The sequence below is a fragment of the Panthera leo genome, chromosome A2, assembly GCF_018350215.1.
Source record: "Panthera leo isolate Ple1 chromosome A2, P.leo_Ple1_pat1.1, whole genome shotgun sequence".
In the NCBI taxonomy this organism is placed as follows: Eukaryota; Metazoa; Chordata; class Mammalia; order Carnivora; family Felidae; genus Panthera; species Panthera leo.
The window spans coordinates 145,801,234-145,824,665 of NC_056680.1; the positions used below are offsets into that span (position 1 = coordinate 145,801,234).

The following is a 23,432-nucleotide window of genomic DNA, read 5'->3' on the forward strand; positions in this document are numbered from 1 at the left end:
TAGAAAGCCAGTTGCCAGGGAACAGGGGAAAGAAGAAATGGGGAGCTATTGTTTAATGGATATAGACTTTCAGTTTTGCAAGATGAGTGGAGTTATGGAAATGTATGCTGGTGGTGGTTGCACAACATTATGAGTATATTTAATTCCACTGAACTGTATACTTTAAAATGTTTAAGATAGTAAATTTTATGTTATGTGTATTTTACTAAAATTTTTTAAGGTTGAAGAAAACAGGGGCGCCTGGATGGCTCAGTCAGTTAAGCATCCAACTTCAGCTCAGGTCATGATCTCACGGTCCATGGGTTTGAGCCCTGCATCGGGCTCTGTGCTGACAGCTCAGAGCCTGGAGTCTGCTTCAGATTGTGTCTCCCTCTCTCTCTGCCCCTCCCTGCTCACTCTCTGTCTCTCAAAAATGAATAAATATTAATTTTTTTTAAAAAATTGAAGAAAACAAAAACAAAAAATAAATAAAAATTGAAGAAAACAGACTATACACAATCATCAGATGGGAATTATCCCAGTAATACAAAGTTGGTTTTATATCCTAAAATCAATTAATGTAATATACCGTATCAACAGAATAAAACACAAAAACCATGTGACTGTTTTAATAGATGGGAAAAAAAAGCACTGACAAAATCAGTATCCATCAATGATAAAAAGTCAACAAAACTGGAACAGAAGAGAACTTTCTTAGCCTGATAAAGGCATCTACAAGAAACCCACAGCTAACATACTTAACAGTGAAAGACTAAATGCTTTCCCCTTAAGATCAAGAACAAGAGAAAAGTGCTCTTGCCATTTTTATTCGACATTGTACTAAAGAGGGGGCACCCGAGTGGCTCAGTCAGTTAAGTGTCCTACTCTTGATTTCAGCTCAGGTCATGATCTCACAGTTTGTGAGATCCAGCCCTGCGTCGGGCTCCATGCTACAGCTCAGAGACTGCTTGAGATTCTGTCTCTACCTCTCTTTCTGCCCCTCCCCTGAGCACTCTCTCTTGTCACTCTCAAAATAAATAAACTTTAAAACAAACAAATAAAAACATTGTCCTAAAGGTTCTACCCAGGTTATTTAGGCAAGAAATTGATATAAAAAGCATCCAGATTGGAAAGGAAGAAGGAAAAGTATCTATTTGTTGATGACATGATCTTGTATATAAAAAAATCCCAAGGAATCCACTGAAAAACTATTATGACTAATAAAGAAGCTCAGCAAGATTGCAGGGTAGAAGATCAATATATAAAAATCACTTTTATTTCTATTCACTAGCTAAGAACAATCTCCCCCCCAAAATCAAGAAAACAATTTCATGGGGTGCCTGGGTGGCTCACTTGGTTGGGCATCTGTCTCTTGATTTCAGTTTAGGTCATGATCTCATGATTCATGAGCAGAGCAGAGCAGAGCAAAAAAAATATGTTCATGAGTTTGAGCCCTGCATTGGGCTCTGCACTGAGAGTGTGGATCCTGCTTGGGATCCTCTCTCTTCCTCTCTCTGCCCTTCCCCTGCTCTCTCTCTCTCTCTCTCTCTCTCTCTCTTTCAAAAATAAATAAACTTTTTTAAAAAAAGCAAAGAATTTCATTTACAAAGCATCAAAGCATCAAAGAGAATAAAACACTTAGGTATAAATTTAATAAAAGGAGTGTAAAACTTTTACAATGAAAACTACAAAATGTTGTTGAAAGAATTAAAGAAGACCTATAGAAATGGTAAGATACCCTTCACTCATAGATCAGAAGACTCAATATTGTTAACATGGCAATACCACCAAATTGATTTACAGATTCAACCCAACTCCTATCAAAATCCTAGCTGTATTTTCCCCCAGAAATTGATCAGATCATGCTAAAATTCATGTGGAAAGACAATCCAAAATAGCCTAAAAACTTTGAAAAAACAACAAAGTTGGAGGACAATAATTAACAGTGTGGTACTGCATAATGATATACATAAAGATCAGTGGAAGGGAATAAAGAGTTCAGAAGTAAACCCTCACATTTACAGTCAATTGATTTTTTTTAGGGTTTATTTATTTTTGAGAGAGAGAGAGAGCAGGGGAGGGGCAGAGAGAGAGGGAGATACAGAATCTGAAGCAGGCTCCAGGCTCTGAGCTGTCAGCACAGAGCCTGACGCAGGGCTCAAATTCACAGACCATGAGATCATGGCCTGAGCCAAAGTTGGATGCATAACCGGCTAAGCCACCCAGGTGCCTCACAGTCAACTGATTTTTGATAACAGTGCCAAGGAAATTCAATGGGGCAAAGAATTGTCTTCTCAACAAATGATGCTGGGTCAACCAGATATTCACAAGCAAAACAATGACTTAACAAAATTTAACTCAAGATGGACCTCTGACCTACTGTAAGGTAAAACTATTAAAATTCATCAAAATTTAAATTTGCATGTTTTATGGGGTGTCTGGGTGACTCGGTTAAGTGTCCGACTTCCACTCATGATCTCCCGGTTTGTGAGTTCGAGACCTGCCCTAAGGCTCAGTGATGAGAGCTTGGAGCCTGTTTCGGATTCTGTTTCCCTCTCAGCCCCTCCCCCACTCACACTCTGTCTCTTTCTCTCTCTCTCTCTCTAAAAAATAAATAACCATTAAGAAAAAAATTTACACTTGCATGTTTTATTTTATTTTTTTAATGTTTATTCATTGTTGAAGAGAGAGACAGAGAGTGGGAGCAGGGGAGGGGCAGAGAGAGAGGGAAACACAGATCTGAAGCAGGCACCAGGCTCTATCAGCACAGAGCCTGATGCAGGGCCTGAACCCACAAACCACGAGATCATGACCTGAGCATCTGAAGTCAGACACTCAACTGACTGAGCCACCCAGGTGCCCCTAAACTTGCATGTTTTAAAGGATATCACTAAGAAAGCGAAAAGACAATTTACATAATGGGAGAAAATATTTGCAAATCCTATATCAGATAAGAAACTTGTATTTAAAATATATAAATAAATAATACTTACACGTTGACTTAAAACTTTAACCCAATTTACAAATGGACAAAGAGGGGCTCCTGGGTGGCTCAGTCGATTAAGCATCCAACTTTGGCTCAGGTAATGATCTCACTGTTCCTGGGTTCGAGCCCTGCATCAGGCTCTGTGCTGACAGCTCACAGCCTGGAGCCTGCTTCAGATTCTGGGTCTCTCTCTCTCTCTGCCCCTCACCTGTTCATGGTCTGTCTCTCTCTCTCTCAAAAATAAATAAACATTGCACTGGGTGTTGTATGGAAACCAATTTGACAATAAACTTCATATATTGAAAAAAAATAAAATAAAATTTGTAATAGCTGGAAAAAAAAAGAAAAGCAAATAAATAAATAAGTAAATAAATAAATTGGGGTCCGATTAATTACATTTGTCTTTCATGGGAATGCTGGACAAATACGTTGAATATAGTTGAACTGTATAGAGGTAATTTATATCTCTTGAACATGTTAGATATTAAATGAAAAAGAATGTCCAAAGTGTTTCTGGTGTTCTTGCCATTCAGTTAAATTAATTTTCAATAGGGTTCCAATTCTTGTTCCATTTGAGATCTTGCCAAGGAAATAAATAATATCATCACCAAAAAATAAATAAACAAATAAATAAATAAATAAACATTAAAAAACATTTAAAAAAATAATAAAAATGGACAAAGAATTTTTTGAGATATACAAAGATTGTTTTATTTTTTATTTCCCACATTAACATAGAAAATATTTTCATAGAAACAAAGCGGGGAGAATTCTAGAACTGTCTCCTTGTGTCACACCCACATGCATTTTATATTTATTTATTTAGTTACTTAGTTTATTTATGTGTTTTTGAGAGAGAGAGACAGAGAGAGTGGGTGGGGGAGGGGCCTACAGGGAGGGGGAGAGAGAGAGAGAGAGAGAGCATGAGAGTGAGAGAGGGAGAATCCAAGCAGGCTCCACATTGTCAGCACGGAGTCTGACGCAGGGGCCCATGACCCGAGCCGAAACCAAGCGTTGGACACTTAACCAACTGAGCCACCCAGGCGCCCTAATACATTTTGTTTTTAAGACACTGACTTCTTGATGATTCTGGGCGAATTATTCTACACAATGTCTTACCTTCTGGATTTGTCTGATTGTTTTCTCATGGTGTTGTTAAACTTGTTCTTCTGTCCTCTGTATTATTTGGTAAGCTCAAAGTTTGTCTAAAGGCTTGATAAGAATCAGGTTCAATATTTTGGTAAGAATTCTTCATAAGTAATGCTGTGTACTTCCTACTACCTCATATTAAGCTGTACGTAATATCTCGTTGTCCCACTATTGCTAAACCTGATATTGATCACTAGGTTAAAGTGATGATACCTTATTAAAAAATGTGTTTTTAAAAATGGGGACTTGACCACTTACGCTGTTTTAAAATGATTATCCCTACTTTGAAGTTTCAGATAAAGGGGCTCTGAGTTGTTGCCTAGCACCTAGGAGACAACCTTTATCCTGTATAAAGGATAAGAGGATTAAGACTGAGGCTTTATCCTCTTTATGGAGTAGACACAGAAGTTCAAGTTTATCTCTGAGGGTGGCCAATCAGAGCAGAAATTTCTGGAATATGAAGTCTAACAGAGACTATGTTTTCTCTGGGTCTAGAAGAAGTTCCTCTGAAATTGCTCATTAGCCAGAATTTAACCATCGGCAAATAGATCTTTTGACTTAACACTTACTAAAAAGAGTCTAAACACTGGGAATTCAGATACAGAAGAATCTTTTTTTCCCCTAAGAGAATCTTTTATGGCACTTTATTTATTTTTTTATTAAAATTTTTTAATGTTTATTTATTCTTGAGAGAGAAAGACAGAGAGACAGAGAGTGAGCAGGGGAAGGGCAGAGAGAGAGAGGAGACACAGAATCTGAAGCAGGCTCTAGGCTCTGAGCTGTCAGCACAGAGCCTGACCCGGGGCTCGAAGCCATGAACTGTGAGATCATGACCTGAGCTCACGTTGGACACTTAACTGACTGAGCCACCTAGGCGCCCTTTCATGGCGCTTTAAAAGAACTCATCCTCCACCTGCCACTCCTCTCCCCCCTCCAAAACCACTGTAGACTCTAGAATAAAAAAGTAAGGATGAGGGGCACCTGGGTGGTTCAGTCAGTTAAGTGTCTCTTCGGCTGAGGTCATGATTTCTCTGGGTTTGTGAGTTCGAGCCCCGTGTCGGGCTCTGTGCTAACAGCTCAGAGTCTGGAGCCTCCTTCAGATTCTGTGTCTCCTCCTCTCTCTGCCCCTCCCATGTTCATGCTCTGTCTCTGTCTCTCAATAATAAATAAACATTAAAAAAAAATTTTTTTTTAATTAAGGATGAGCATTTTCTTTGGGTGCAGAACAGACAGATCTTTAGATATTTCCTTTTTTTTTTTTTCAATTTTTTAATGTTTATTTTATTTTTGAGAGGGAGAGAGAAACAGAGTAGGAGCAGGGGAGGGGCAGAGAGAGGGGGAGACACAGAATCCGAGCAGGCTCCAGGCTCTGAGCTGTCTGCATAGAGCCCAACACGGGGCTCGTGCTTGAATCCACAAACCACGAGATCATGACCTGAGCCGAAGTCAGATGCTTAACAGACTGAGCTACCCAGGTGCCGCTTGATGTTTCTTGAGTACTGTTTAGAGTAAGGAAAAAGTATGCATCTGTTCTCTTTGATGTTTGTCTCTTGTCTTTAGCTACTATAAACTAAATAACTGGTTTATAAATATATATTTATATACATCATGAAGTTCATTGCCAGCCTTATTCTTCTTTGTGAGTAGAATTTAGTGTACCCTGACTAGAAATGCACTGAGAAGGGAAGAAAATATAAGCAACGAGGTTAAGGGATTTCATTATTAAAACTAAGAATTTGAGGGGCGCCTGGGTGGCGCAGTCGGTTAAGCGTCCGACTTCAACCAGGTCACGATCTCGCGGTCCGTGGGTTCGAGCCCCGCGTCAGGCTCTGGGCTGATGGCTCAGAGCCTGGAGCCTGTTTCCGATTCTGTGTCTCCCTCTCTCTCTGCCCCTCCCCCGTTCATGCTCTGTCTCTCTCTGTCCCAAAAATAAATAAAAAACGTTGAAAAAAAAATTAAAAAAAAAAAAAAAAAAACTAAGAATTTGAGAGGTGCCTGGGTGGCTCATTCTGTTAAGTGTCCTGCTTTGGCTCAGTCATGATCTTATGGCTAGTGAGTTCGAGCCTGGTGTAGGGTTCTTTGCTGACAGCTCAGAACTTGGAGCCTGCGTTGAATTCTGTGTCTCTGTCTCTCTCTACCCTCCCCTGCTTGTGCTCCTTCTCTCTCACAAATAAATAAACATTAAAAAAAAAAATTTTTTTTTAACTAGAATTATTTGGTTTCTAAGGGAAATTAGTTCTTTTTAATCCTAAAATCAACACTTTTATTTTACAGCAAGTAAATATTCAAATCAGTTAAACTCTGATCAGGGTTGTTGTGCATTTCTGGATACCCAGAGGGAGTTATTTGGTTGTTATTGCTTGGTTTTGTGTCTGTGTGTGTGTGTGTGTGTTTGTTGTTATTTTGTTTTTCGGCCAGCACAAAGATTAAGTTGTTGTGAACTTTCTGCGTCACAGGAGAGAACTTAACCTTAGGGTATGGGACTACCAGTTTTCCTCTTACAATGGAAATTGACAATATCCTTTTTCTCCATTTATTCTGTAATTTTTTTAAGATTCTGGCTTCAAAGTTACTAGTTGGGTGAGGGAGGTGGCAAAGGTCCCTTTGAGGAGATAGTTTAATAGCAGCACTCCCAGTGAACCTAGCAACACATGCCTATAGTTTCCATTGGGGATTACTACACTTGCTAATGAAGATCACACAAGCAGTTTACAAGACCAAATAGTGTAAAGAGTCACCCATCCTTTTCTTTTCTCTTCTTTTTTTCCTCTTTATATATAACCCCTTCTTTCCTTCTTTTCCAGTCCTTCCTTCTTCTTCTTCTGCCTCTCTCCTTGTCCCTGTCCCTTCTCACTCATTTTTTTTTCTTCTCTTATTTTGCCACTCATTATCCTAGGCTGGTATGCTTTGATGACTCCCCCTATTCCCACCAATTTCTGTGTTCCCGAAGGATTTCCTACCTTACATCAACCTGTGGTACAGCACTGTGTCACTGAATACTTGATAGAATCGAAGGAACAGGAGAATCCTAGGGAGGGAGAATCCCAGAGAAGGAGGTCCATGCCTTGATCTGTGTTCTGAACTCCCTCTGTCCAACTTCCATTTGTTTCGAACTGCAAATTCCAGTTTCCAGTCTGGCTTCTCTAGGATCTCACAGTTCTATAAGGATAGTAATGGAATTACTTGAATCATGTCCAGTACTTCAAAAAAAGCCCCAAAGACATTGCAGATTTACTCACAATAAAGCTTGAACAGGTTGACTAAATAATGGAAAGCTTCTTTCCTTTCTTTGGGGGGGAGGGGTGCTGGACGATGAGGAGATTATGCCATACTAAATCATTGTAAAGAAGGTATCATCATATTCAGAAGTTCTGGTTGGCTGCATGTGCTGTCTATAGAGAGCAGACAGAGTATACTGGAAAGAATGTGGGTGTGGAGATGAGGCCAGGATTTATTTTCTAGCAATAAGATTTGGGCGATGTACTTAACATCTCTTGAACCTCAGTTTACTTGCTTGTAAAATGGAAGTAGTAATTTACAGTTTTCACACTACTTGAGGACTTTCAATAATGGGTATAAAGCGCTCATTAATATAATACATGGTACTCAGTAAATATTTAATAGGTTTTCTTTATAAATGTGATTTATTTGGTAGATAAAAATCTCACAAAGCATAGAGCTCTTAGGGGGGAAAAATGATTCTGATCACTGAGAAAAGAGATTGGGAAGCACTCATAGAACATAGCTCTACATGCTCACACCCATATCCCCTTAAGAACTCATGTCAAGTCCTGAGGGCTCTGACTAAGGGATGTACAAAAAGATACGGCACATCCTCTGAGCTGATGAATGCATCCTCGGAGGGAGATACTCAGCTCCCTAACTAAGCAACACTTCCTTAAGCTCACCTGCTCCTTGCTGGATTCCTGTGTGATTTTTTAAGTTTTTTTTTTTAAGTTTATTTATTTATTTTAAGAGAGAGAGAGACGAGAGAGAGGCAGAGAGAGAGGGAGAGAGAGAATCCCAAGCAGGTTCAGAGGCTGTCACTGCAGAGCTCAAAGCCAGGCTTGATCCTATGAACCGTGAGATCATGACCCACCCCGAAATCAGGAGCTGCATGCTTAACTGACTGAGCCACCCAGGCACCCCTCCTATGCTATTTTGACATAACTCTGGTGATGAGCTTCAAGAAGCACCAGGTCTGCTCCTGGCTATCTGACTGTTTATGGAGACATGGGGTTTTGGGGGGAAGGAAGCAGGAATGCAGTGTCTTGGGAAAGGGAACAAAAGATGAAGTTTGTGGAAGAGATGAGGCAAGTCTGAGGATCATCAAAGCTTAATTTGCACTCCTTGAAAATGGGGCAATAGACTTTATTTCCTGAAAAGTACTGTCCCAAGTCAGCTTCTTCCATCTCAGCCCCATAGGGACTCCTCTAAACAATGAAACTTTCCTCCTAAATCTCTTAGCTCTTCCTCCCAATGGGCCTTGGCTATTTCCCAGTTCATCCCTTTCTGTAGGCACCCCCAAGATAGGGAGATCAGTTGTCCCTCCCCTGCTTTCCATAAATAAGCTCGAGTTCCCAACTGACAGCCAGAAGCTATCAGCAATTTCCAGAGCCCTTGTCCCAGGCCCCTGCTAAATTTCATTTGGTAGAGCATCTTTACAGAGACGCCCTGTAGGACCCAGCTTTTAAGCTAGGTGTTTCTGTGGAGCAGGCCAAATGAATGTGGAATATTCTGTCTTAAACTGAATTAATACCTTGTTATTTTAAAGACTGTAACAACTTGTTTTCTAAATGTTTTCAATCAGTACATCTTTATTTATTGTCCTTAACACCCAGAGGCTATTTGAAAAAGGATTTAGCTTTCAAAGTCTGATAAGTAAACAAAAGTTTCCCAAAAACATCTTCAGGCAGCCACCCAGAGACCTCATTTTTGCCACAGTGTTTGGCTCCCTGGTAATTGCCCATTAGTACTGTGCTCAATCGAACCTTGTGTAATCATTTAAAAAAATATACTTCCTGGGGCGCCTGGGTGGCTCAGCCGGTTAAAGCGTCCGACTTCAGCTCAGGTCACGATCTCGCGGTCCGTGAGTTCGAGCCTCGCATCGGGCTCTGGGCTGATGGCTCAGAGCATGGAGCCTGCTTCCGATTCTGTGTGTCTCTCTCTCTGCCCCTGCCCCATTCATGCTCTGTCTCTCTCTGTTCCAAAAATAAATAAAACGTTAAAAAAAATTTTTTTTAAATAAAAAAAAATATATATACCTCCTAACACAAAGTTACTTACCAACTTATTTTTCTTAATCACTATGTGTAGCAAAACACAAAAGCAGAAGCAAGATAGGTTTAAAGGTGGTATTGTCTGACTAGATCCTAAGCATTTTAAATTGAATAGGCTGTGTTTGGGATTCATATGAACTGGTTTGGAGATGGTTATTCACTGTTCTTCCAAAAGTGAATAGTGTCCAGAGGGGACTGGTTAGATAAGCAGAGGCTACCATGCAAGGCTTCAGCTCTGTGAATTTCTAAGGCTTTAAAATTAACCCCAGAATCCCCTTAAATGCAATATTCCCTTATGGTGAGCTTGGTCTCTGATACCTTCTTTTATCTCAATCCTCTGACACTCCAGAAATTTACCCTGGTCTCTCTTACTACTTGCAACCAAGAGAAAAGTTGGGAAATAGGGTTGACTATTTCATCGACTCTTACAACAAGCTACTTCAAAATCTCAATGTTTGACCTAATTAAAATGTACTGTTCTTATCACATACAGTTCAATGTGAATTGGTAGGGGTCGAGGTATGTGGAATGTGCTGGTCAGTCTTCTATGAAGTAAATCAAGGATATAGGCTTCTTCCAGCTTCTGGCTCTATCTTCCTTAAGTTCTCAGAATTCTTTCCATGCAGCCAACGGGAAAGAATCTGCCATCGCTGTCCGGGAGGCTTTTTATGGGGAAGCCCTGGAAATGGCACCCATTACTTCCATGCATTTTCTTTTGGCCAAAACCCACTTACAGTGCTCTGCCCAACTCCAAGAGAGGCTAGGTAGTCTAGCTGTGTGTCCAGCCCATAGCAGTTTCTCCCACAAGGAGAGACAGATAGCTCCCTTACGCAGGTTGATTGTTCTGTTCTTGTATATCATCAAAGGTATGCAAAATAAATGTGCTGCCTTATTTTCAGGTCACTTCATGCCTACACCTACCATGAACATCTTGGTCAGTTTTTGGAAAAAGCCCATCTGTCAATATCAGTGTCAACCTCGTCACCACCACAAATCAGTCCACACCGTGAACGTACCTGTTTATATTTAGGATTTTCCAAAGTTTCAAGATACCTGGATTAAGCCTGTGCAGAGGCTCTGATTTGGAAGTTGCCCATGTACTTGTACCTTGCTCTTCTGGTTAGATGGTTACCATGACAAAGTCTGGCAGATAATCATCAGAAGCCATATATAATATCTAACCAAGCTTTGCCACAAGGCACCTATGAGAAGAAAATAAATGTTTTATAAACATTTAAAGAACTATCTCTATACCGCGTCAAAAGTTATAAAAAACATGTTGTCTTTTCTCAATCAATATACTCTTCAGCTGTCAGAACTCTGTAACTGTCTGCACTCGTGCTTCCTCCTTCTCTCATTTACCAATTAACAAAGGCTATTTCATAGTGCAACCATTTTAGAGACATCGGTTTGTCCTCATTTACTCATAGGCTACTATTCCCATTGAGATTTTAGCTTCTTCCAATGATGTTTGTTCATCTTATGTAAAGAGAATGATAACATGGATCGGACAAGGTAATGAAGGCAAGGTCCTCATGTACACTCTGCTCTGTTTTTCTTTTCCTTTTTTTTTTTTTTTTTAATGTTTATTTTTGAGAGAGAGAGTGTGAGCCGGGTGGCGGGCGGGGGGAGGGGGGGGGAGACGGGCAGAGAGAGAGGGAGACACAGAATCCCAAGCGGGCTCCAGGCTCTGAGCTGTCAGCACGATGTGGGACTCGAACTCATGAACCATGATACCATGACCTGGGCTGAAGCCAGACGCTTAACTGACTGAACCACCCAGGCGCCCCCCTCTACTGGTTTTCTAATTGTGGTGGTAAGTTTCCACACTTTGCTTTTATAATCCAAGCCATGCACTTATTATATGGCTCATGGGATTAAGGGTTCAGTCTTCAATCATGTATTTATTAATTTCTTTAGCCATTCATTTATTCTAAAATATTTGTTGAGTACCTACTATGTTCCAGAGAATGTGCTATGTACTGGAGTCAGAGCAAAGAACAAACATATAAGATCCCTACCCTCATGGAACTTATGTGAGAAACAGACTCTATATATGTATGTATGTACATATGTATTTTAAGTAAGCTCTGCACCCAATGTGGGGCTCAAACTCACCGCCCAGAGATCAGAAGTGGAACACTGCACTGACTGAGCCAGCCAGGAGACCTTAAAATTTTTATTATTTATTTATTTACTTACTTACTTACTTATTTACTTATTTCAATTAAGCTCTGCGACAGATTCTAAATAAACAATAGTGCAGGGGCACCTGGGTGGCTCAGTTGGTTAAGCGTCCAACTTCGGCTCAGATCATGATCTCGCAATTCATGAGTTTGAACCCCGTGTCAGGCTCTGTGTTTACAGCTTAGAGCCTGGAGCCTGCTTCAGATTCTGTCTCCCTCTCTCTCTGCCCCTCCCCCACTCATGCTCGCTTTTTCTCTCTCTCTCAAGAAAAACATTATAAATAAATAAATAATAGTGTAAATTATTAATGTAATTAAAGTATTTGTATGGGAGGTTTATTTTCTTTTTAGTGTTTGGATAACCCTGAATCACCAAATAGTTGCTTTATTTTGTTTTGATTTTAACTGAGGTCTTTGTTCCTCTATAAAAACCAGCTGCTTAGGGTGCCTAGCTGGCTCAGTAGGTAGAGCATGCGATTCTTAATCTCAGGGTCATGAGTTCAAGCCCCACATAGGGCAGAGAGACTACTTTAAAAAAAAAAAAAAGACCAATTGTTTTTCTTTAGGGTAATCATTCATTCATTCACTGATAATATTCATTAATTCATTAAATATCATTGTAAAACTACTGTTTACCAGGCACTATGCTAAGATTTCTAAATATAAAAATGAAAAGACAAGATTCCTGCCCTCAAGGGTCACAATCCAGTTGAGTAGACTGACATGCAAACCACACAGTACAGTATGATAACTGTCATAATGGAGAAATGTGAAAAGTGCAGTGGGGCATAGGGAGGACCTACATCTGCCTACATAAGTCAAGGAAGACTTCACAAAAGAAGTAGCAGTTGGACTGAAGTTTGAAGGGTGAATAAGCCTTTGCTAAGTAGACAAGTCAAGGAAGGGCATGACATGGCTGGTTGATCATCAAAGACTTGTGCTTTTCTTCACAGTATGATGTTCTTCTGGGAAGTGGCCCAGCCAATTGCCAATCCCCTAGACATCTACGTGGGGCCGAGTGGCCAGTTCTCATTAATGGGATGTGAGCAGAAGTGATGTGTATCATTTCTGGATTAGGTTAAGAAATAAAGTGTGCCTTTTCTTCCTCTTCTTCCTCAGTTGTTAGCTCTGGGAGTAAAGGACTCTCAAGCTTAGAGGATGGCAGAGTTGCAAAATCGAAGGGCCCTGGGTGGAAGGCTGCTTGCCACACCGAACTGTTACATGACAAAGAAATAATCTTCTATTGTGTTAATCTACTGGTATGATATAGCTGGTTTGTTATAGCAGCAAGCTCTACCTTAATTAATACAATGCAGTCCAAGCAAACAGGAACAGTATGTACAAAGGCTTACCAAGGTGAGTGTCTCGCAGAATACATGCTCAATAAATATCCGATATTGCAGTAAGTGTATTACGGGGGAGTATAATTAGCCCAGTGCTGCCACAGTGTAAAATAAGTGATTGGTGGGAGTAAGGGGAGGGTGGCTGGATAGATAGGCATGGGCTGATCAGAAAAGGCCTTGAACGCCATGCTGAAAAATTTAGATTTATTCTTGTGGAAGAAGGGAAGCCAAAGAAGAATACTGAACAGGTGAGAGGTATGATTGCTGGAATAACAGAATCTTTGAGAAACACAACACCCAAGAATCTGCTTCAATTTTCTTTAAATGTAAGATGCTAATCCAAAGATGAAAGATGGGCTTTCAGAACCAGAAGACATCATAGTCTAGTCAAACCTCATTTAAGAAATGAGGAAAGTGAGGCCCAGAGAAGTTAAGTACCTTTGCCAAGGTCACCTAGCTAAGACTCGGCAGAGTTGGGGACTAGAAGGCTAGTCTCTTGTTGCCGTCTCAATAGCAGGGCTCTTTCCACTGTACCACAGTGCTTCAAAGCAGTTGAGACCAGCTGGTGTGCCTGTGTTTTCAGTTCCCTAATGAAGACATTGGGGATTTGGAGGCAGGGTATTTTCCATGGAAGGCTGTCTTCTCTGTAATTCCTCATCTGGCTTGAACCACTATTTTGGAAAAGGTCCATTTTTCAGCATCAGATTTCCCTGGAGGGTGAGTGAGAATGTGCTTAGTGGCCTGTTGGGTGCCCTTGTACTTTCTGAGCTTTTGTTGGAAAGATGAGAAGAAACTAGTACTGGGGTTTTCGCTCCTGGAAATGCTGCTTAGCTCCTTGGCATGTGGGGAATTGTTGGCCCTCTCAGTGACTGTGGTTTAGCCCACCAGCTGACTATCCTTCAGTGTCAGATCAAAACATCTTTAGCTCTTTAAAGGGTCTCTTTAAAGGGTCAGCCCCTAGGGCTGGCATTTAAATATCACTTTCTGTTTATCAGTTCACTACCTCTGTTTTCATATACTATGAAGAGATTCATTATTCATTATAATGAAGGTAAGGCCATGTGACATACATTTGTCTTTTAATAGCAAGTACAGGCATAGGGACAACAGTGCTGAGGCCAGTCTCAGAGGAGCATAACGTGTGGTCTGACTTAAGAAGGACCAGGGATCAGGGCACGTGGGTGGCTCAGTTGGCTAAGTGTCTGACTTCAGCTCAGGTCATTATCTCACGGTTTGGGAGTTCAAGCAAACAGCACAGAGCCTGTTTGGGATTCTTGGTCTCCCTCTCTTTCTGCCCCTCCCCACCTCAAAATAAATACATAAACTTAAAGAAATTCTTTAAAAAGAAGAAACAGCAACAGCAGCAGCACCACCACCACCAGGTATAATTGAATTATTTTACACCTGGGAAGCCAGAGCATTATTTGCAGCACAAGTCCAAAAGTCTCCAAGAAATTTTGGGAAAAATAAAATTTCTTGATATTTTTCCGTCTAGAATTTTATGACCGCCTTCTTCCTTGCTCTTTGACTGTATCATCTTTGCCTCCCTGGATGTTGCTTAATTGCTAGCTCAGTTGGTTAGGTTGAAGTATTAATGAAGATGAGATTGCTGCCTCAGTCCCTGAGGAGCTTCTTGGTAGCACCCAAAGACAATGTCTTATGCAGTGGAAAGTGCTTGGGCTTTGAAGTCAGAGTCCCACTAGCTGTAAGACCTTGGGCAAGTTTCTTAACCTTTCTGAGCCTCAGTTTCCTCTTATGTGAAAAGGGCAAATAATGTCAACTGTGGGGGTGGTTGTGGGAACCAAATAAACTAACATCAGTAAGACTCCTCTCTTTATGCTGAGCACCTAGTTGGCTTTTAACAAGTATTATTTCCTTTTCAGGTCTCTGAGACATTCCCATTCATAGCATTCTTTTCCCCAATCCCCATCCTGGGTTCTGGTCAAGATGAGAAATGAGACAAGAGTGAGCAGATGGAGACCAAAATACCACCTTGATTGCTGATAAATGCTGTTTATTGTGAGAAATAGTGGGATATTAAATACTAAGTGAGTTGCAGGGGGCACCTGGGTGGCTCAGTCGGTTAGGCGTCCAACTTGGGCTCAGGTCATGATCTCATGGTTTGTGGGTTGTCAGGCTCTGTGCTGACAGCTCAGAGCCTGGGGACTGTTTTGGATTCTGTGACTCCTTCTCTCTCTGCCCCTCCCCTGCTCACACTCTGTCTCTCTCTCAAAAATAAACATTAAAAAATATTAAATGAATAAATAAGCACTAAATGAGTTGTAGAATTAGGTAGACTTTTCACCTAGTTGCAAGTAACAATTGACCAGGACAGGCCTTCTCATGCTGAGGGTGGAGATGAGTGTAGGAACGGGAAAGGACCCTGCTCAGAGGAGCAGAGCAAGGTGACATCCTCACTGTGGGCAGGCAGATACCTAAGAGGAAGAAAAGAGCAGCTAAACTGAGCATGCCCTGTGTACCTCACCAGATTAAGCCCTAGAGGAGGGACAAGGAGTAGACAGAGGTCAGAAGCGTCAGACCTCCACAGAGAAGGAAACCTTAGAAGCACTCCCCCCTCAAAAGTTTCCTTCTTCTGGTCCCCCTCCTCTCATTTTGTACCTATTACTTTTCAGTCACTCTGCTCATGAAGGACATAGCTGTCAGCATACAGGGTACACTCAGAATACAAAAGGCTGGGGGGAAAGGTGTGAGAGAGGGTAGGAGAAGTTGGTTTGAGTCATTGGTAGAGAAGAAGGGTGAGCACCTGAATCCAGAAAAAGAAGCCTAAGTTCTGAGTCAGGGGTTAGAGGTATGAAGGGAGGATCAGTGTTCAGAGACCTGTTTTAGAGAGAAGGGCACCTACAGGATCATATTCAGAATTTCCAGGAATGGGGCAACATCCAATGGCCAAATCCCAAGAGGACAGGAGGGTATCAGGGTTACAAAAGCAGTCAGATCTGACCTATGAGTCAAGAAACTGTGTCTCCTGATTATGATTCTCGATCCTAGTCTGCCCTCATTTTCAATCTTTAAAACATAAACATAGTTTGTGATTATAAAACTAATACTTGCTCGCTATGGAAAATTCAGAAATATAGAGGTATAAAGAAAAAAACAAAAATAACTCAATCTCTCCATAATGAAAAACTAATGTTAATTTTAATTATATTTCTATTTAGTCGTTCTTCTATGCATACCATTACACAAATAAGATGGTTCTATCTCTACATGTTAAATTTGCATGCTGAATTGTTTTACTGGGTATTATAATCATTTCCCCATGTTATTAAAAGTTCTTAGTAATTAAACATCATTTTAAATGACATTTTCCCTGGTTTTAAGCACATCTAGATCAATCTCTACCAATTTATGAAAATCCTGAGGGTCTGGAGAGATCGTCTTCTAAATATTTACCTTTTTTTGGGTTGGTAAACAGGGCATCCTCAAAGGCCAGGGCTCTACAGAGTCTGTGCATGGTAACTACTATACAATATTTGATCTTCTGGAAAGTTCTCATATATTTTTTAAGTTTTTATTTAAATTCCAGTTAGCCACTATACAATGTGATATTAGTTTCAGATGTACACTATAGTGATTCAACCCTTCCATACAACACCTGGTGCTCATTACAACAAGTGCCCTCCTTAATCCCCATCACCTACTTAACCCATCCCCCCCACTACCTCCTCTCTGGTAACCATCCATTTGTTCTCTATAGTCAAGAGTCTGTTTCTTGGTTTGCTTCCCTCTTTTTTTTTTTTTCCCTTTGCTTGTTTAAAAGTTTTGTTTTTTAAATTCCACAGATGAGTGAGCTCATATGGTATTTCTTTCTCTGACTCACTTATTTCACTTAGCATAATACTCTCTAGCTCTATCCATGTCCTTGCAAAATGGGGAAGTTCTCATATTTCTTTTTTTTTAATATGAAATTTATTGCCAAATTGGTTTCCATAAAACATCCAGTGCTCATCCCAACAGGTGCCCTCCTCAATACCCATCACCCACCCTCCCCTCCCTCCCACCCTCCATCAATCCTTAGTTTGTTCTCAGTTTTTAAGAGTCTCTTACGTAAGTTCCCATATTTCTAATAATTGGTGACACGAGTGATCAGAAGATGCCACCCTGCAAAATACAATAATTCAAAGCATAGTCCTTTCTTATATACCACATCATTATTACATATTCAAACAACCACTAGTTTTCCATGGCTGCCATAATAGAATACCACAAACTAAGTGGCTTAAACAACAGAGATTTATTTTTTCACAGTGTTGGAGGCTAGAAGTCCAAGTTCAAGGTGTCAGCAGGTCTGGTTTCTTCTGAGTCCTCTCTCCTTGGCTTGCACATGGCTCCCTTCTTGTTATACCCTCAGCTGGTCTTTTCTCTGAGCAGGCACAGCCCTGTCATCTCTGTATGCATCCAAATTTCCTCTTCTTATAAGGCCACCAGTCATATTGGACTAGGGCCCACCCTAAAGACCTCATTTTAATTTACTTATCTCTTTAAAGACCTTATCTACAATATGTGGTCTTTTGTGAATAGCTTTTTTCACTTAGCATGTTTTCAAGTTTCACCCATGTTCTTTTTTATGGTGAAAATATTCCACTGAGTGGATATGCCACATTTTGTTCATCCATTCATTGATTTATGGACATAGGTTGTCTACACGCTTTAGCTGTTTATAAGTAAAGCTGCTGTGAACATTCACGTATAAGTTTTCGGTGAAGATATGTTTTCATTTCTCCTGAGTACGTGCCTAGGACTAGAACTGTTGAGTAATCTGGTGACTCCATGTTTAGCATTTTGAGAAACTGCCAAACTGTTTTCCAAAGTAGCTGCATCATTTTCCATGTCTGCTAGCAATATATAAAGGTTCCAATTTCTCTACATCCTCATCAACACTTGTTATTGTCTGTTTTTATGAAAGCCATCCTTGTAGGTGTGAAGAGGTATCTCATTGTGGTTTTGATCTGTATTCCCTTAATGATTAGTGAAGTTGAATATCACTTCTTGTACATATTGGCAATTTGCAGACATTTTTTGGAGGAATATTTATTCAAATTCCTTGCCCATGTTTTAACCGGGTATTTGTCATTTTATTTCTGGGTTGGAGGTTTTTACACATTCTGGATATAAGTTCCTTGTAAAATATATGATTTTCAAAGGTTTCCTCCCATCCTGTGGGTTGTCTTTTTACTTTCTTGATGGTGTCCTGTGAAGCACGAAAGTTTTTAATTTTAAAGTCTAATTTATCTGTTATTTTCTTTTGTTACTTCTGTTTTTGGTGACATAGCTCAAAACCATCGCCAAATCCAAGGTCATAAAGATTTACTTCTATGTTTTTCCTCTATGAGTTTTATAATTTTAAGTCTTACATTTAGGTCTATGATCCATTTGGAGTTAATTTATTTGTATGGTGTGAGGTATAATCTGACTTCATTCTTTTGCATGTGCATATCCAGTCATCCCAGCACCATTTATTGCAAAAACTTTTCTTACTATATTGAATTGTTTTGGCACCCTTGTCAAAAAATCAATTTGACCATACATGTGAGGGTTTATTTTTGGACTCAATTCTATTTCATTGATCTCTATGTGTATCCTTATGTCTTATGTCTTGATTATTGTAGTTTTTTTAGTTTTGCTGTAGGTCTGAAATTGGGAAATGAACATCTTCCAACTTTGTTCTGTCTCTTCAAGAGTGTTTGGCTATTCTGGGTTGCATTTCCATATGAACTGTAGGGTCAGCTTGTCAAGTTCTGCCAAAAAAAAAAAAAAGCTACGATTTGGATAGAGATTGTGTTGAATTTAATTGTCAGGTTGTTTATTGCTAGTGCATAGAAATACAATTGATTTTTGTATATTGATCTTGTATCTTGCCACATATCAAAACTCGTTTTATCTTATATTCTTAATCATGATGCTTTATTGCTTATTCTGTTCAAGGTATTGTGTTAGACGTGATAGAAAATACAAAGATGAACAAGATATGGCCTCTGTCCTGAAGAATTTATAGCCTAATTCAAGAAGTAAGACATAATCCCATTGAATAAATAATAGCCTATTACAGCAATGTAAAGGGAAGTTCAGAATTGCCAATGAACATTAAAGATAAACTAGAATCTAGCAGAGTTCAAGGGATGGAGAAGCAATTCAAGGCTGGAGAGGTCTGGACAAAATAGAATAGGAAAGATTTGAATTCAGGCTTACTCTGTCGCTTCCTTCCTCCCTTCATTCTCCCCTTCCTCCTTTAATTTTCTTGCTTTTTAAAAATCCCATCTCTCTCCCTACCTGACTTCTTTGAGAACATTAGTAGAAGGTAACTATTGTTAGTTATCATCATTTCTCAAACCTGGGCGATCATTGGAATCTCTTGCCAACACTACTGAAAACATAGATTCCAGGGTCTCACCTCAGAACTAACGCATCATATTATCAGAGGCTGGGGTACGGAAAACTGCATTAAAATTTTTATCAGTTGATTCTGATTTTCATCCAAGTATGGGAATCTGTAGGTAATATTATAATAATGATATCCATATGATATTTCATACTGTTGCACTTCTGACTGTCAAGGATGCTCATAAATCCAGGAGGTCACTTACCGGAGTAAGAGAGTGTGTGTGAATCTATGCAACAACTCCTCCATTAATGAAAAACACCTTAAAAAAAAAAGAAGAAGAAAAGAAAAAAAGAAAAACATCTCAAGGTGCATAGATTATTAAGAGGACTCAGCAGTGTCATCTGTATTTATGGGAACGGCTCATTTCCATAAACAAACTTTTATTTTCAGTATTTGAGAATCCTAAAAATCCCAAAAGGTCCCTCTATTATGGATGACCCTCAGAGTAACCAGCGGGATTTACATTCACTAACCAGAGTTAATAAATTATAACAAGTTGCCATAGTTGCTTCAGATTTTTTTAAAAGAATAAAAAAAAAATTAGTTACAAAAGAAGCCCTGCCATCCTATCTCTCTTCAGATGTAACCAATGTCTTGAAGACACTGGGACTCTTTCCCACATGTTTTTATATTTTTACTACACACCATATATGTTTTGGGTGTTTATTTATTTATTTATTTTTTATAAATTTTTTTAAAACATTTTATTTATTTTTGAGACAGGGAGAGACAGAGCATGAACAGGGGAGGGTCAGAGAGGGGGAGACACAGAATCGGAAACAGGCTCCAGGCTCTGAGCGGTCAGCACAGAGCCCGACGCGGGGCTCGAACTCACGAACCGCGAGATCATGACCTGAGCCGAAGTCGGCCGCTTAACCGACTGAGCCACCCAGGCGCCCCTGTTTTGGGTGTTTAAATATGTAGATAAACAGTGTTCGCATTTTTCTGAAACTTTTTTTCCAACATCAAGTTTTTGAGCTTTATCTATGTGATAATAGTAGAACCATTCCATTCTTTATAATATAGCAATATTATACTATACAGTACTGCAATATAATCCCATTGTATAAATATTCTAGGATCTATTCTGAGGATGAATATTTGTGTTGTCTAGGTTTTTGCTACTTCAAATCATGATGTAATTAATGTCCTTGCATATGCCTCCTTGGGTTCATGTATGAGAATTCTAGAGAATATACCTAGAATGGAAATTACTAGATGAAAGAATATGTACATTTTCAAAGTTATTAGATTGCTCTCTAGATTACTCTCCACAGTGGCTAAACTAATTTTTACTCTTGTTAGGGATATGTGAGAATTTCTCTTTCCTGTATTCTTAATTTTTTTTATGTTTTATTTTATTTTTTGAGAGACAGAGAGACAGAGCATGAGCAGGGGAGGAGGAGGAGAAGAGAAAGAGGGAGACACAGAATCCAAAGCAGGCTCCAGGTTCTGAACTGTCGGCACAGAGCCTGAATGTGGGGCTTGAACCCATGAATGCAAGATCATGACCTGAGCCAAAGTCAGACACTCAACCGACTGAGCCACCCAGGCGCCCCTCTTTTTTCCCATATTCTAACCAACACTGTCAAGCCTTTTAAAAATACACATATCTGCTTTAAAAAAAGAAAAAGGGGGCACCTGGATGGTCCCCACCATTGCTGTCTGTGTCTTTCTCCAAAATAAAGTAAAAATAAACTTCAAAAATATAATAATAATAATAATAATAATTAAAAAATAAAAATACACGTCACGTAAGCCTTATTTTCAGATTCGGGTAGGGTAGGTCTGCAGTGTATTTTAAAACAGGCCACAGGTGATACTCAAACACAAATATCACTGAGAACCTCTGCTCCCCTGTATGTCTGTCTGTATGCAGTCTAATATACAGATAAGTGAATTAGCACAGTGAGAGTACTTCAGTGCTTTGTTGGTAACACCCGTGTTGCTCCATTAGATTCTTGAAGAAAGGATAGAGAAGTACCACTCCCCAACATGCTTTACTGATTCATTTTGAATCAAATGGGGGTATGTGATTTACCAGTCCATAGGGTAGTACTTGATCTGAAGTCCTACCTTTGCTAGCTAGGCTTACGATGTGTGTGTGTGTGGGGGGGGGGGGGGGGTGCTTTTTAGAAGTTGTCTTACTTCTTACTAGGTGTATGGCTGGGTGTCAGTTGTCAGGCTTGCATACATGTCATGGCTTAGGGCAGGGTGCAAGTCAGTAACGTCTGCCAGCACGCTGGGTGGTGTCACCGCGGGGAGCATTTGTGGCTTTTTCAAAGCCCTGAGGAATCTGAGAAGCAAGTGAGGGAATGATGCATGAAAACAAAAGGCGGTGGAAAGAGTGACCGGGCAGTAGGCTCCAGCAGGCTAGAACGCTCTGTCCTTGTTATTACTGCTTCATGAAAATGCCACTAGCTTCTTGGCAAGGTCTGGAAGGTAGAGGCTTCTTGAGAAAACAGAGACAAGTGATGTGTACTTTGAGGCTGGAATCTGGTTTCCCAGCTTCCCTACTTTCCAGGAGGCGCTACAGGATGAAGATGGGAAACCCTCTGCCCCTGGGTGGGTTTAGACTGGTCTTTCCCTCCTGGCTGCTTTCCTGAGTTTTGCCCTACTTGGAAGCGTCCAGCTCTGGTCTCAGAGGCCTAGTAGGACTGTCCTGGGAGAGAAAATGGGTGGTCAGACTCACCTATTGACCAGACTCATCTATTCCTCAAAAAGTAATGTGAAGGTCACCCTAAGGGAGGGAAAAGGGCTTCAGCCCTATGCCTCCTCGTGCTGGGCAGTGAGACCAGAGGGTGCTCTCATGCCTTGCCTGCTTTCTACTGAGCTGGTACCATGCACTTTCACAGGATAGCCTGCCTCGCTTTTCAGGGATGAAGTAGAAGCTGAGGAAAAGTAAGAGAGTTCATTAGTTCACTGGATGGCTATTCGGACTAGTCATTATTAGACCTGTTACAAGTTAACCTCTGCTTTCCTGATGGATAATCTTTCTTTGACACACAAAGTACCAAGATGCAAAAGAGGAAGTACTCAGCATTCTCCTCCTTTCTTAAAAAGTAGCTGTGGGGATAATGAATAAAAATAGGTCTTTGTGAATACAATAGGGCTGAGCTGAGGGTGCGGTTTGCTTGGCAACAGTTCAGGCAAAATTATTTCTCTTGGTCCCCGAATGCTCTTGACATTGCCTCTGCCTGATGAAGTCCTAAAAGACCAGCTTGAATGTGACTTTTTTTTGGTGAAATGCCCATCAGTAGAGTTAATCATTCCCTTCTTTCTGGTTCCATAGAATTTTCTTCTTATAAAAAACATTCATCAAATTGTGTGACAATTACTCACTTGGGATCATGCCTTATTCTTTGTGTGTGTGTGTTTTCCCAGCATTTACAGACTGTACTTGAACATAATAGTCCTTTGATAAATATCTACTGGATGAACCAAAGTTCCTGAGAAAACACCAATGCTGAGCTCTTATATTTTCTTAATTATCCCCTGTCTTTTCCTCCTCAGGGTGAAACTGCCCAAGTTTCAGCTCCACATAGAATGGAGGGCATGCTAAAACTAGATGCAATTTTTTCTGAGGAATTGCTTCAGCAGGATTGGGTGTTTCAGATATATCATTCTGTTGCAGGTGCAGAAATTGTTTCTGGGAAACACTGCCATTATTATCTCTGAAAGGCGAGTCAGTGGAAATTTTTATTTTCCATTTACAGATGGACAAATGGAAGCTTTCTTCCTCATTTACCAATTACAGAATGTCCACTCTGTTCAAAGCACTGTGCTAGGATTTGCACAGGATACAAAGATGTACATGACAAGGTTTTTGTTCTAAAGAATGTTATAGTCTGGTTAGGATGAAAATATACTTTGTATGCAAACGTAACAATAACTTCAGAGCATTCCATTTGAATTATATGAGTGGTCCAAAAAGAAGTGCCAAAGAGAATACAGAAAGGTAGGCAAAATAATTTCCAGCCAAGGTAATCAGGGATATCATTGTGGTCAACATAGTACTTGAGATTAATAGGTTTTGTGCTGGTTATTCTCCATTTAGCCCATATTAGTTACTTGCTGTAATGGGACCAAGGTTGCACAGAGAGCCAC

At 40.1% G+C, this 23,432-nt stretch overlaps 2 long non-coding RNA genes across 4 annotated transcripts in view; both read right to left on the reverse strand.

The window, feature by feature from the left end:
• The window catches only part of LOC122211622, a 32,858-nt gene extending 23,686 nt beyond the window's left edge, over positions 1 to 9,172 (reverse strand). Inside the window, exons 1-2 of the long non-coding RNA XR_006198752.1 lie at positions 9,133 to 9,172; positions 7,075 to 7,273 (exon numbers count right to left, since the gene is read on the reverse strand). This is a non-coding gene — a long non-coding RNA (uncharacterized LOC122211622). The remainder of the gene's footprint in view (positions 1 to 7,074; positions 7,274 to 9,132) is intronic.
• Positions 9,173 to 9,279: 107 nt separating this feature from the next.
• Positions 9,280 to 23,432, reverse strand: part of LOC122211612 — a 56,871-nt gene continuing 42,718 nt past the window's right edge. The window contains exons 2-5 of one of the 3 annotated variants that reach the window (XR_006198742.1): positions 19,528 to 19,584; positions 10,410 to 10,595; positions 9,885 to 10,072; positions 9,282 to 9,315 (exon numbers count right to left, since the gene is read on the reverse strand). This is a non-coding gene — a long non-coding RNA (uncharacterized LOC122211612). Of the gene's footprint in view, positions 9,316 to 9,884; positions 10,073 to 10,409; positions 10,596 to 19,527; positions 19,585 to 23,432 lie in introns of all 3 variants that reach the window. The other 2 variants (XR_006198739.1, XR_006198743.1) reach the window with 2 other exon arrangements.